At 48.2% G+C, this 15000-nt stretch overlaps 1 protein-coding gene across 7 annotated transcripts in view; it reads left to right on the top strand.

Annotated features, from left to right (window-relative positions):
• The window catches only part of LOC125036318 (pumilio homolog 2-like), a 190417-nt gene that overhangs the window by 38647 nt on the left and 136770 nt on the right, over nucleotides 1-15000 (top strand). The window lies entirely within an intron of this gene.

Below are 15000 nucleotides of genomic sequence, written 5' to 3'. Positions count from 1 at the left end.
GTTGGGATCGCTTAGTTCCCGTCGCGGAAAATGTTGTTTTTCTATCTTTTCTTGGTGATTCGCTCGCTCTCTGCTCGGGGGAAGGGGAGATACCAGTGCTATATGCCGATTAGTTGTCCAGAAAGTGAATTTAGCTCAGAAAACGTCGGGAAGAACGTGACAAATGTCAAGTGACGTTTTGGTGGCAGTGACTAAGGAAGTCGGAGCGGTTGGCAAACCTGGGTTCCCGCGGCGATGCCATGTTGGGAGATGTCCTATACACAAGGATGCTTGCTCTAAAGCTACGTGATCTTGTGGTGGTTACAAGGTATCCGTGGACTTGGAACAGCAGTTAGGAGGTCTATGACGTGTAGGGAATTAGGGGTTTCGCAGGGGAAGACGGACTGACCATGGACCTGACGTGGGGGTTGGTATTGTTTTCACTTCGCGGACCCAGGTGTTTCGGTCTCGTCTCATTGGCCGTTCACTTTAAGGGTATTAATAAAAGCCTCCCCGTGGGAGGAAGGGCAGAGCAAATGTTCAACGCTGACACAAGTCAAGGGCCAGGGGAGCATGTCAGGCGAATTAATTAAATCTACCTGGAATGCAGGCCGATAGAATGCACGTTAGAGAGAGCGCCCACACCTGCCAGCCCCAGGGTAGAACGTCTGGTACCTTCACCTTGGTGATTGGTCGCATCTTCACCTGGCTCTTTCCCTAATTACACACTTCTACCGTAGATCATGGATCATGGTTGTTTAATTTGATCGTATTAGTCCCATTATTGATAAGGTAATGAGTTCCCTACACGTTAAGATCCTAAAGGGCCATTGCCACAATTGTAAGAAGTGGTTATTTCCAAACTGACACAAAATACTAGTTACCGTTCACCGTCAAAACTGATTCAATTACTTGAGAATATCGTTTAATGACGATAAGGGAGAATACTGAGTTTCTAATCCACCAATGTTTAACATGGCAGTAATATCTGTGTATGTTGCTTTTGCATTTTAGGTTAGAAGGGAATTACTACAGTTTGCAGTGACATCTAGATTCCCAGGGAAACCAAGTTAATCGTGTAAATCATAGGCGAACATAATTCTTCAGAGGTAAATGGTGAAAATAGTGCGAAAACCTCGGAAAAAAACGAAGAAATCCGTGAATTGCCACTTACTGTCACATGTCCTAAATAGCAATACATCCTTTAATATAGATCCCTTTTCCATTAGAAATCTGCGGTCTGCCCTCTTTTTATTAACCTAGTATTTGTGTTCTTTGGTTTTAGCCTAAAAAGCAGATACTTGGCTATTGCTACATATGACCGAGCTCAGACACTCACAAGACGAAGCCCACGTGGACGGGTAGTCACGATTTAGACGATCAGCCTCAATTTTGCGTAAATGACTGATAATTTGTGGTAGCGATTTCATAAAATCGCGAATGCTGAACCGAATCCTTAGATCCTTTTCTCTTTGACTCATGGATTGCTAATGAGGTTCGATATTTGTCGAGTTCACGTACACTTCCTACAGCCGGCCATGGAGAACGAAAGTGCAGTACATGACTGCCATGTGCTTCCCTTCTCTTCCCGATGTGGTTGTAGGTTGTTTATACATTCCGCTTGCTGCACGTGGTTAACGCTCCCCGCAACCGAGGACTGACGGGCAGCTGCAAACTTGTGTTCCAGGAGAATGGCAAGCATGGGTTTGTGTGCATGTGTAAGGCGACATTTCGCCGGGGTGTTGATATTTTGCCAATTTATTTTCACTTGATATAATTCCACTTATAATGTAGTTTATGATCTCTCGCCCTCTCCCTTCCCAAGTATTCGTATCTCTTCTCATCTTTAATTCTTGTGCTTTCATATTTGCCTTACGAACGGTTATTCATCTTAGTCATCCGAACTCTCTTCAAAATTTCACGGGACAGTTTAACCCAGAAATGTAATTACATTCACGATTTTATTTTTTTATCAAGTTCAACAATTGATAATTTAGTATCTTAGCCATGGTAGGTACGTGACCACGGTTTTATATTGTAGTCTGTACAAAGAAGTTTCAGCTGCCGTAGGTAAGAGAGGAACGATAGGGGCAGGTGTAAATTCAGCTGGACGGCCTTTATTGCTGCTACGGTGGTCGCGTGTTAGTGGCTGTGACGTAGCACCCGGCTAGATTGACAAAGGAGTTTTTTTGTTTTGGTTCAGTTCAGTTTTATTCCACTGTAGATTGGTGGATGTCTGTGCACGTGCTATACTGCTTTGTTGTTTGTTTACTTCTCCTTTGAGACTCTTCTGTATGCAGTGTCAATATTTAGGTTATTCGCTTTTTAATCAGTGGATTAGTGGGTCTAGTTGGCCTTTTATGGTATAGTGTTGTTGTGTATGTTGATTATGTTCCCTTAGATGTTTATGGTGATTATGTCTTACCAGATGACAAAGCAAATCAGTCTCACGAGTTCTTAAACGAAAACCAAAATTTGGGAATACGGAGTGGGGGGGTGAGGAGGTTAGGCTGGGTATAACTTCCGCGCGATGGGGGTGGTGGAGGAGGTGGAGAGAGAAGGGGTTTTGGAGGGGGGTCAGGGGATGAATGCGCAGGGAGGGTTCACAAATATACGGTATGCATATAGATTAAAGCGACAGAGCCCGAATAGGGGGGACAGGCGAGGAGAGAGGAGGGGCGAGGGTTGTTGGGATGGGGTTGGGGGGGGGGGGGGGGGGGGGGGGGGGGGGGGGGGGGGGGGGGGGGGGGGGGGGGGGGGGGGGGGGGGGGGGGGGGGGGGGGGGGGGGGGGGGGGGGGGGGGGGGGGGGGGGGGGGGGGGGGGGGGGGGGGGGGGGGGGGGGGGGGGGGGGGGGGGGGGAGAGGGAGGGGGAGGAGGGGAGGAGCGAGCGGGGAGAGAGGAGGGGGGGAAGGAGGGGAGAGGAGGAGAGAGGGGAGAGAGAGGGGGGAGAGGGGAGGGGAGGGGAGGGGAGGAGAAGGCGGAGGGAGAGGGGGAGGGGGGGTGGAGAGAGGGGAGAGAAGAGAGGGGGGAGAGCGGAGGGAGAGAGAGGAGAGGAGAGCGAGAGAGGAGAGAGAGAGAGAGAGCGAGAGCAGAGAGAGAGAGGAGAGAGGAGCGAGAGGGAGAGAGCGAGGGAGAGAGAGGAGAGAGGAGAAGAGAGGAGCGAGCGACGGAGAGAGAGCGAGAGAGAGAGAGAGAGAGCGAGCGAGGAGAGAGAGCGAGAGAGAGGAGAGGAGAGAGCGAGAGAGAGAGCAGAGGAGAGAGAGAGAGAGAGGAGAGAGAGAGCGAGCAGAGAGAGAGAGCGCGGAGAGAGACGCAGAGAGGAGAGGGCGAGGGAGAGGGAGAGCGAGGGAGAGAGGAGAGCGGGAGAGGAGGAGAGAGCGAGAGAGAGGAGAAGAGAGCGAGAGAGAGAGCGAGGAGAGAGCGAGGGAGACGAGCGGGGAGAGAGAGAGGAGAGAGGAGAGAGAGCGAGGAGAGGAGAGAGAGCGAGCGGAGGACGAGAGGAGAGAGAGAGCGGGAGGCGAGGCGAGAGGAGAGAGAGCGGGAGAGAAGGAGCGGGAGACGAGCGGGGAGGAGAGGGGAGAAGGGAGCGCGAGGGGAGAGGGAGAGAGAGAGGGAGAGAGGAGAGGAGGGGAGGGAGCGGCGGAGAGCGAGGAGTGAGGGAGCGAGCAGGGAGGGAGAGGAGAGAGAGGGGAGGAGCGAAGGGGAGAGAGGGAGAGAGAGACGCGGCGGCGTAGGGAGAGCGAGAGGGGGAGAGAGGGGAGCGCGGTGAGAGAGGCGAGAGAGAAGAGAGGGAGAGAAGAGAGAGGGGGAGGAAGGAGGAGGAGAGGAGCGGCGCGGAGGAGAGGGGAGAGCGAGAGGAGAGGCGAGAGAGAGAGAGGGAGGAGGGAGAGAGAGAGATGGGCGCAGGGGAGAGGAGGATGAGAGGAGGGAGGAGAGAGGAGAGGAGAGGGCGAGAAGAGAGCGAGAGGGGGCGAGGAGGAGAGGAGAGAGGAGAAGAGAGAGGAGAGGAGAGGGCGAGGGGAGCGAGAGGAGAGGGAGAGGAGGGCGAGAGCAAGAGAAGGAGAGAGAGGAGAGGGAGCGAAGGAGGGCAGAGAGGGGGAGGGAGAGGCGAGAGAGAGAGCGAGAAGAGGCGGAGGAGCGAGAAGAGAGAGGAGGGAGAGGGGAAGAGAGAGAGGAGAGAGAGAGAAGAGAGAGAGAGGAGAGAGGAAGGAGAGAGCGAGAGAGAGAGGAGAGAGAGTGAGGAGAGAGAGAGGGAGAGGGGAGGAGGAAGAAGAGGGGGGAGAGGGGAGAAGAGGAGCAGAGGAGAGAGATGAAAGGGAGAAAGGGAAGAGGGAGAAGAGAGAGAGGAGAGAAGATGAAGAAGAGAGAGGAGAGAAGAGGGAGAGAGAGAGAGAAGGAGAGGGGGAGAAAGAGAGAGAGCGAGGAGAGAGAGAGAGAGAGAGAGAGAGAGAGAGAGAGAGAGAGAGAGAGAGAGAGAGAGAGAGAGAGAGAGAGAGAAGAGAGAAAGTGAGAAAGTGAGTGAGTGAGTGAGTGAGTGGGGAGGGGTGGAAGATTGGGTATTTATAGCTGCGCCATACGACCGAAGACGTCTCGCAGCCTCAGCCATCCCCCGCGGCTTCGTGGGATTACCTCGGTTTCTTAAGTTTTGTCCTCCCCACTACAGGTTGCACTACTTGAGGCTCGGCCTTGAGTGGGGTAGTAGAGCAGGTGTTGTAAGGAGGTAGAGTCAGAGCGTGCACGTGAGCACTTATCGGGGTTTACCAGCACGTGAGATGGCCCTACCAGCGTGAGGTGCCAGCGGCAGAGCACTCCCACCCCCTCTCATCCCCTTGCCACCAGGCACCCACCAGGCCCAGCTTGGTTTGCCCAACCTCACTTTTCACTTATGATTGTTTTACACACCTGGGTTCGAGCACTGTTTTATAACTTTATGGCCTTCCTAAAATAATTTCTAGTTTATGCAAGCGCACACACTTTCTCTATTATGATGCGGAGGCATTTAATGTAGATGGTACTAGATGCCCCCCTTCCACCCCGTATGGGAGGGCTAGGGACGGTTGGGTAGCAGTAGGGGCAGGTCCGCCAGTCATCTCTGTGCCCTGTGCCAGCTTAACCCACACTGGTGTGGTGCTCATGCCTCAGTACTCCTCTGTGTGCATGTATGTGTGCGTGTATAATCTAGTGTGTTGGAACTGTTGTGACCTCAAGATTCGGTATCTTCAGATAGGATAACATTACAACTTGGCGTTAGAAGTAGTGAAGACTACGTGTTGTGAAGATGCCGGTTGTGTTTGCCCTTCTGCCGTGTACCCTTCCTCCATCCTCGCACGCCGCTGTGCCCGCCAAGGTATGATGATCGTTGTCTGTGGTCTTCCTTCCCATGGATATTTGCCTTAAGTACACAAAAGTCATGTCAAGCATTTCGTATTGCAAAAGTTATTGCGGTTTCGTTAGGTTTTCGACTGCCCTACTGTAATGAAGACCCAGTTGCCTGTTCTGAAGAGGCTATGATACCGAGCCTACTTGGTATGGGGCCAGGGCAACTCATGGCCACACCGGCGTGCGCTGACCCTCGGCTGATCACATTGCTCATGCATTCCCTTCTGTTATTCACGTGGCCGTCTTACCAAAGTGTAGTCTACTCTTGTATGCTTCGGAAGGATTGACATTCTCTGTAAGTAGTTTTATTCACTGATGGGCAGCAGCAGGATTGTGGGTTAAATCAGGACCGTGACCTGACTCGCTGTTGTCATATTTGTGCTTATGCTTGCGTGTGTGGCCAGCATTTAATCGTAAGTATTATCCGTTTCCCACGGAATACGATGCAGTTACGTCAAGCCAGTTGGTTTCGGAGTGAGGTTTTTTAATTTAATGGCTTAGTTATATATAATGATGTAGAGATGGTAGTTTTTATATGATAGGGTGAAGTGTTCCTCAGTAGAGGTATGCTTTATTTCCTCGAGATGTCTGACCGCGAAGGCATAATAAAGCTATTGCCTGATAGGCAGTGTTTAGTTATATCCATGGGTTTGCTAGTGCCTTCCAGCTCTATCGTGTAAGCGCGACAGAAGGGAAGGGTTGTGTACAGCGGCGGCCGGCGGCGGCAGCAGCAGCGACAGGCGGAGGACCAGCTGAGCGGGGTCCGTTCATTGAGGAGGTGAGGGAGGCTACAATCGATCCCTGGTATCGATTAGCGGGTTGGTGTGGGTGCGGGTAGGGTGAGGTCTGGATCCGCTCATCCTGCCTTGGCTACGCCCGGCCGCATTCTCTTACCCGTAAATACACTCATACACACGCACATGCACGTGCAGACTTCTAAATACATTCATACATCTATCTATACGTATGAACTGAGTATCAGTTGTTTATCCGGATGACCTTGACCTTGCTTGGGATCGGTGTAGTGGGAGTTTTGCTCTTTGTATGCTTCATAGATTTTTATATCGTTTTGCATTTGATTTTTTTTTTTTTTTTTTTTTTACGTCGACTTCCTTAACACTATTTTTTGTCTGTCCTGTTTTAATATTAATATGTAGGTGATGAAGAACCTATTATCTTCTGTAAGCATTAGATTAAGATTAAGCATTATAAAATCTTGGTCTTGCGGAGCACCGTGCTATGGGATCGGTGTAGTGGGATTTTTGCTCTTTATATGCTTCATAGGTGCTATGACGGGTGCTATCATCGTCACTGAAACCTCTAATGAGCTGCCTTGTATTTGTAGAGGAATGTCAGTTTTCCTAAAGTAGGAAAAAACACACCCCTCGCATTGAACCTTGTAGTGTCGCCACTGTGGAGGAGGTCCGAATATGAAAGTGACCGAGGTCAGGTAGACTGGGTATTGTTCCCACATTCTTGGCATAGGTAGCGCCAGCGGGCGGCGAATGCGTCGTGGCTGACAGGTGTATTAATAAAACGCAGACGTGGGTGGCTTTGGAGATCGCGGGGCTTCACCTCTGGATCGTCCTTCTGGGTTAAGCCTGTCAAGGTCATGGTGTTTCATGTTGCTCGAGATAATTAGTCGCAATTATGAGTGTGCGGCCCCGTTCGACCTTTTATTTTCCTTATGTCTGTCCCTACGGTAATTCTTAAGCTCGTCTTGCGGAGAGTCAACCTATATAAACGATTATTAAATTATATACAAAGATTTTTGCATCCATTGATACGATTATTTAACTGCAAGTGAATGGATGGTCACTTCACTTTTGTATGCTGTAGTACTCGCTTCTGACCAATACCTTTTTATCCGTGGTGTGGCTCTCACTAAGCTGGGTGATGGGAGAACGAATCGCAAAAGGGGCCGAGTTCATCAGTGAATCATTTCGGTGTCACCTAGTCACCTCCGTCACCTCCGTGTCACGCATACACCGGGAGAAATACGGAGAGATTTACTACAGAGTCAGTATATATTTTAAGCGAGGGATGACGTAGTAACAGCCGCTACCATGAAGCGTTGAATGACGTAGCTGTTAGTCTACCTGCATGCTCCCTGCGGCTCTTCGTCTACGCGAGGGTGTGCAAAGTGAAAATGAAATATGGTTTTGCAGGCTTCAGAATTTGCTGATTCTTGCTTAATAGGAAATATTGAAGTGCTACCACTCCCAGCAGGGGTGAACATTTGCCCTACATGCATTGTGTTCAGTTCGGAGGGAGGTCCTGTGACGGGACAGCTAATGTGAAAGCGGAACGTTCTTTATGGTAACCTTTGCAGAAAAGTACGTTCTTTATTGACCTTTTTATTTTCGGATTGTCACGTGATCACTTAGTTTTGCTTTGGTTGAGACTGCTATAAATTCAGGTAGTAGCAATATCAACGTGATGTTTACACTCCAGCGTAAGATGCAAGGTCGCCACATTCATTTTAGCACAATGTTTTTGAAGTACTTGGGTATATTTTCTGTGAACTATGTTTGAAACTAACTTTTCTGGTGTTTATATATATACCTATACATACATATGTAGATATATATACATACACACATCCATATGTATATTATATACGTATATACATATTTTATACATATATGTATATGTAATATTTATATTATATATATATATATGCTTATATGTAATAATTTTATATATACACATATATTATATGTATATTATACTATATATACAATATATATATACATATATATATATATATATATATATATATGATTTTTTTTTTTTTCATAATTTATAGTTATGCACACATGGGTTCACATATGTTATTATTTCATCTTAAAAATGAATGTCATTCGTTTCTTGCAACACTCTCCAATTCTACTGAAGCTTTTAAGTCCTAAGCCACTGATCAAACGTGAAATTTTGGAAGTGTCTCCCCAGACGGACGGACGGACGGACGGGCTGAAATTTGGCCCGGCGCCCGGTCGTGCTTTCCTCGCAGGCCATGCGAAGAGCGGATCATCAGTGTCCTTATGGGGAAACACTGCTTTCCGCCTCAAAGAGGACCTATGTTTTATCTTGCCTGGCGGCTATTTCATGCCGACATGCGAATTGATTTTGGCAGACACGAATGGCAATTAATAATCATTGGGATGATGTGTCACGACGCTGCCTAGCAGGACGTTGTTGCTTTTGAGAGAAACGTTATTGATGGGCGAGTGCGTACATTTTTTTTCCGTTTTGATTTGCGGATTGTTTTGGCGAACGGTTACCCCAAGGGATATTGATATGCAGGTGATAATTACTTGAAAGCGCTTATGCTGTAAAAGATGAATATTTTGTTGATATCGTAGTGTCTCAAAGGCTTTGTATATATACGTAAGTATACTTATCGAAAAAAAAGGGTTTACATACTATATACTTAGTATGCTGCACGCCTGCGCGCGCACGCACACACACACACACACACACACACACACACACACACACACACACACACACACACACACACACACACACACACACACACACACACACACACACACCGTTTCTCGCTTTCGTGCCTCAGTATGAGTTGTGTACACGCGAGGCGAAATGCGATGTTGCGTAGTGCGGAGGGGAGATTGATGTTCACGTAAGAACCTGCAGGCCACGTGAAGTCGGAACTCACGTACTGCTTCTTGAAGTCCTCGATTACAGCTCGACATGTCACAACGCGAGAAATGCATTGAAAGTTTAAAAAAAAAAAAAAAAAAAAAAAAAAAAAATCCAGAGTTCTCGGTGCCAGGCTAAAGGGCGTTGTGAGATCATTGAGGGCGAGGGGCGTGAAGGCTAGGTGACTAGTGGTGTTCCCTCCTCTCCCTGTCTTTCGCCCTCCCCACTCCCGTTTCCCTCTCCCCTCTTCGTGTGTACCGCTCTCCCCTTTCCAAACTCCATGTAACCCCCCCCCTCCCCCTATACCCCTCTTCTATCTCTCTAGTGCACCTCTACCTTTCCCCCTATTTTCTCCAAAATCTTCCGGATCGCCTGTTCCTTGTTCCTGTCTGACAAATGTTTCTGCTAGAGTTGCTATGTCGAATGGGAGTTCTGACGCGGTGCAATTTTGCATCGTGGTATCGAATACTCTATATATGATGCATCGTTTTGTCACGCACACGTTCATTACGACAGTTGTCCCTGGTTACGTTACGTGATTCTTTGGTGGATGAAGGGGGTTGTGGATTCGTCTTGTTGCTCCTAGGGAACAATAATAGTGGGTCCCTCGAAGCATCTCTACAACCCTCAATTTGCTTACTGTTTAAACGGGTGCTGGGAGATTCATGAATGTACTGATTTTTTCGATAGCATTTAGCATTGCGGAATTGTAGTTCCACCTTGCTTAAAACGTTTAATTTAGAGTTGCTCAGTTTTTCTACAGCATCATTTGTTATCACTGGGATTAAACTAACCAGTTGTGTGTTTAGATGACATCATTGTGCTTTTCAACTCGTTCGGCTTTTTTAAATGCGAATAGGTGGGATTCAGGAGGCTATCATCGGATCAGAACTACTTTTGGCAGAGAGAGAGAGAGAGAGAGAGAGAGAGAGAGAGAGAGAGAGAGAGAGAGAGAGAGAGAGAGAGAGAGAGAGAGAGAGAGAGAGAGAGAGAGAGAGAGAGAGATAGAGCCGGTTTTGACGGGTTTGTAGTTACGTCATCTTATCTTGATGTAATATCATTCTTTTTGCAATTGTTAAAATAGTTGAATGAAAAATGTGTGCCTCACATGCACCTTAAAATATTTTTATATCGATTACTGAACGAAACCATTCTAAAAACTTTTGTTTGATACTGATGCAAGTAAGCAGTGCCATAGATGTTTTGTGGGAGGCACAGAGGGCCACTGGTAAAGAAACGAAGTGTGATTCGGTAATTTCTTCGGGTTTATTGTTTATCTCATCGGAAGATTTTGCGGGAAATGGTAAACAAAAAATCCAGCATCCCTGTGGAAACACTTGGGAGGAAGGCAAAATAAGGATATGAAGGGAACTGTTTGTTACTACTATTGTTATTAGTCATAAGGATTCGATGTTCCTAAATGTGGCATGGTGGTTTGCTCTCTCGCAAGTCCTCATTTGTTTCAGTGATAGAGAGGGTATTGTGCAGGTCAACTTTTTTTTCTAATCGCAGAGTACCACAGCAGCATGTGCATCATGATTCCAGTGTGTGAGTGATAGACAGCGAAGGTAGATAGGGTGGCGCAGCGGGTGGTGGCAAGGGCGAGCTGGCCGAGGGGTGCCGTAACAGCCACACGCAGCACCTAGCAACACTATGACGGTGAAATACACCAACATCGTCTAGCTCAATATTTCTTTAACTTGTTCTGACATGTGCAGCGACACTCCTTCTCGTAATCAAGTGCAGTTCATCTTCGACGTGGAAGGATGGTATATGCCTGATTGTCGGTGGTATGCTTCCTTCTATCCTTGCCTGCTCAGTATCGAATTGGGCCTTGTCGGTAACAGTCGGCGCATCCGAGATCCTTGGGTCAGGCTGGCCACATGCTATGTCGACCTTGGCCCTTTCCACCATGAACCATGTCTGTACTTAGTGTAGGTGGCAAAGGTTTGGAACACTGGCCAAACTATTGGGGGGAATTGGTGAGTAAGAACGTTGTTGGCCGAAGGCTGTGCTCTCGAGGGCCGAGGTTTGCGGAGCAGCAGAGACAGACGGGGCACTGATTATCAAGTGATATTTCGGCCGATCGAAGACAAAGTGTGTATTTCTTGGATGTTTGGTCGTTATCGAAGTAACCAACGTATTGACAAAGAATAGATCGGAGAGCGGGGGGTCAAGGGTAGGCTGATGGGTGACGGCGGGACGGCACACGGGCGTAAGGACGAGCCAGCCAGCAGCATCGATCCAGCCAGGGCGGCAGTAGGGCTGTGTTTACCAGGTCCTCACCACGCCTGCACGCGCGCACTCAGGCTAGCTCTCAAACTCAGCCTCGCACATACACAATCACATGCTATACACGGTCACACACACACACACACGCACAGACGAACACACACACACACACACACACACACACACACACACACACACACACACACACACACACACACACACACACACACACACACACACACACACACCATATACACCACACACACACACCATATACACCACACACACCATATACACCACACACACACCATATACACCACACACACACCATATACACCCCACACACACACACCGTATACACCCCACACACACACCGTATACACCCCACACACACACCGTATACACCCCACACACACACCGTATACACCCCACACACACACCGTATACACCCCACACACACACCGTATACACCCCACACACACACCGTATACACCCCACACACACACCGTATACACCCCACACACACACCGTATACACCCCACACACACACCGTATACACCCCACACACACACCGTATACACCCCACACACACCGTATACACATACACACCATACACACGGACCATACACACACACCATACACGCACACACACACCATACACACACACACGCACGCACACACACACACACACACGCACACACACGCACGCACACACACACGCACACACACGCACACACACACGCACACACACGCACACACACGCCGCACACACACACACACACACACACACACACACACACACACACACACACACACACACACACACACACACACACACACACACACACACGCCATACACACACACATACCATACACACACATAGGTATTTATTCACAATCATCTACGCTTGCATATATAGATATACACACAAAGAACTAACCACACGTACCTCACGTGGGTCTCTGTGATGTGTATGTATGTATGTGTATATGTAGATGTATATTCTGGCTGACTTCCCATAGACATGGAATCACGCAAGGTGGGCCTCGTTGCTGCTCTTTGTGTGTCCATTTGCTCAGAGCGCATGTCCGTCGGCGTCTCAGTACGTGTAAATAGGTATGCGTATGATGGGTTCGAAGGGGCGGCCATCGAGTAATGAATACTTGATGAGCTCGTGCTGCCTAAGTTTTCATTGGGTGTAATAGGCTTTGGTGCAGCCTGTCTCGGATTTTTGTTCTTTCAGTTTCCAGTCATGTCCGGATTTTTTCGGCTCGCTACTTGGTCATTCCATAGCATTGACACATTTTATTCACTGCTTTATGAAACTAAATAAAATGGATTACATGTATTTGTTGTAAGTGGGATTGGGGCGGCGGATTAATCAGGTGGAAAATATAAAATTTGTTTTTTCTTTATCGAGAGTAAGTTTTATGGCGCGTAGGTGCAAGGTGCTGCTGGGTTACTAGTTCGTGGCGGCTTGCCAACAGCGGGTGCCAGGACAGGGTCTACATACGTTCATATATACACACATGCCATTCCGCTCAATGCCCGGTCTCCAGCCTTAGCCTCCAGCCCTGGCCTCGAGACTCCACCTAGGCCTCCTGAAATGATTCCAGATTGTCACCAACGCCCCGTAATCAAGCCTAACTACCAACTCCGCTGTCTTTTGTTTCTCCGCCTATTCTGAAATCACTTTGGCGTCGAAGTGAACTGGGATTTAGTGGACAGATTAATTTCCCCGCGATAGGTTATCAACAAAATTGAATTCTCTCGTTGAAAGTTGCGGTAGTACTCATGAATCACGGTTTTGGTAGCCGGGTGTTGTCCACGTGACTTCCCCCCGCCCCCCAACCGCCACGTGGCCGGCATCACCTCGGCGCTCTTCTCTTCGTCGTGCAGTGTTACCCTTGCGCTTCATCCCCTCCCCTCCTAATTGGGCTGCCCATCCAAAACATAATTTTTTCCTTCATTTCGTCTTTTAAGGAATGGATCTGCGGCCGACGCCTCCATCAATCGGAATGATTACCTTGATAAAAAAAAAAAAAAAAGTCTCGATAGGCGCAGAATAAGCATGGGTATTATTCATATTTCCCAGACTAGTAATTCCCATTCCTTTCATTGGTATTATAACCCCGTTAGAAGGAATCTTCACCCACCTGACTACCCACCCCTAAGGTACCACGTGAGTGTGGTCACGGCCACCAGAGTCCCACACTCCCACCCTCAAGGGCTCCAGCTCCTCCCCCTCCCTCCCCCTGGATTTCCCACTACACCGTATTCTTCAGATCCCCGGGCCTTTTCCCGTCCTGTATTTTCATGACACTTTGTGGTATCTTGACGCTTTTCATTTCCGACGTGATTATGTCTGCAATGATTAACATGGTGATCGATGTGTGTTTCTTAATGTGTTTGAAAAGGCTGTCTCTGGAACCAGTCCACTAGTGCTTTTAAAGTTTATTTTTCTGTCATTAGTGTATATGCATCCCCTTATCGTCTTTTCTAAAGTTTCCATGCTGCCCGCCAGGTTCCGCCGGCCGTTTAGCAAGCGCAAGGTGTTTTGGCAACCTCCTTGAACCTTGCTCATGTACTGCTTCTTCTGGCAATGGCAGGCTTTCTGTGCTTGTTTTGATATTTGGGAAGAACCCAAACACCTTCTCGTAGATTTGTTTTGTCTTATTTAGTTTATAAGCGAGAGAGAGTGTCTGTCTTCCTTGTTATCCTATTATTGGTGATGCTTAATATAAAATTTCAGGAATATATGGTTTAGGTAGAAAGTTGAATCAAAGTAATGCAAGTCGATATCTCTTAAGACGTGCTTTGGCTCGACCCCAAGCAGGCATGTGCCGGCGAAGACTGTGTGGCTGGTTGGAAACCCGAACTTCATGATTCTTATTAGCAACCGGTAGGATAGTCAGGGGACCGACGTACCGATTTCCTGACTGGACAGAGCAACTAGAGGCTTGATGCTAATTAAATTTTGAGAAAACTGTTATTCATTGATTCTTGGGAGTGTTGGATTGTAACCTTAATTCACGTGTAAAGGTATTCAATAAAACTTAGGTCTATTGCCGTGTTGCTAATTCTGTAAGCTAAAAAGTGCAGGTATTCGCAAAGCCACACTTCAAGATCGATGCAGTTTTCTTTTCCTGTGTACTGATTTCCTCAACAACAATTTGTTATATAAATTGTTCCTATCAAAGTACAACTGTTACTAATACGAATTGTAGTCAAACATAATGTTCATAGATACGTCTTTTCCGGATGGAGTACCGGTACTTATATGCCATCCCTTCCCCCTCTCTTATACTATTTATTTTGCTTTCTCCCTTTCCCCTCTCTCCTACCCCTTCTCTCTCGTTCTCCTTCCCTCTCCGTCCTTCCCCTTCCTTCTCCATCTCCGTCCTTCCCCTTCCTTCTCCCTCTCCGTCCTTCCCCTTCCTTCTCCCTCTCCGACCTTCCCCTTCCTTCTCCCTCTCCGACCTTCCCCTTCCTTCTCCCTCTCCGTCCTTCCCCTTCCTTCTCCCTCTCCGTCCTTCCCCTTCCCTCTCCCTCTCCGTCCTTCCCCTTCCCTCTCCGTCCTTCCCCTTCCTTCTCCCTCTCCTTCCCTCTCCTTCCCTCTCCTTCCCTCTCCTTCCTTCCCCTTCCTTCTCTCTCTCCTTCCCTCTCCTTCCTTCTCCCTCTCCTTCCCTTTCCTTCCCTCCCCTTCCTTCCCCTTCCTTCCCCTTCCTTCTCCCTCTCCTCC

Source organism: Penaeus chinensis, chromosome 21, assembly GCF_019202785.1.
Source record: "Penaeus chinensis breed Huanghai No. 1 chromosome 21, ASM1920278v2, whole genome shotgun sequence".
Taxonomy (NCBI): Eukaryota; Metazoa; Arthropoda; class Malacostraca; order Decapoda; family Penaeidae; genus Penaeus; species Penaeus chinensis.
This window is presented reverse-complemented; position numbering and strand designations above follow the sequence as displayed.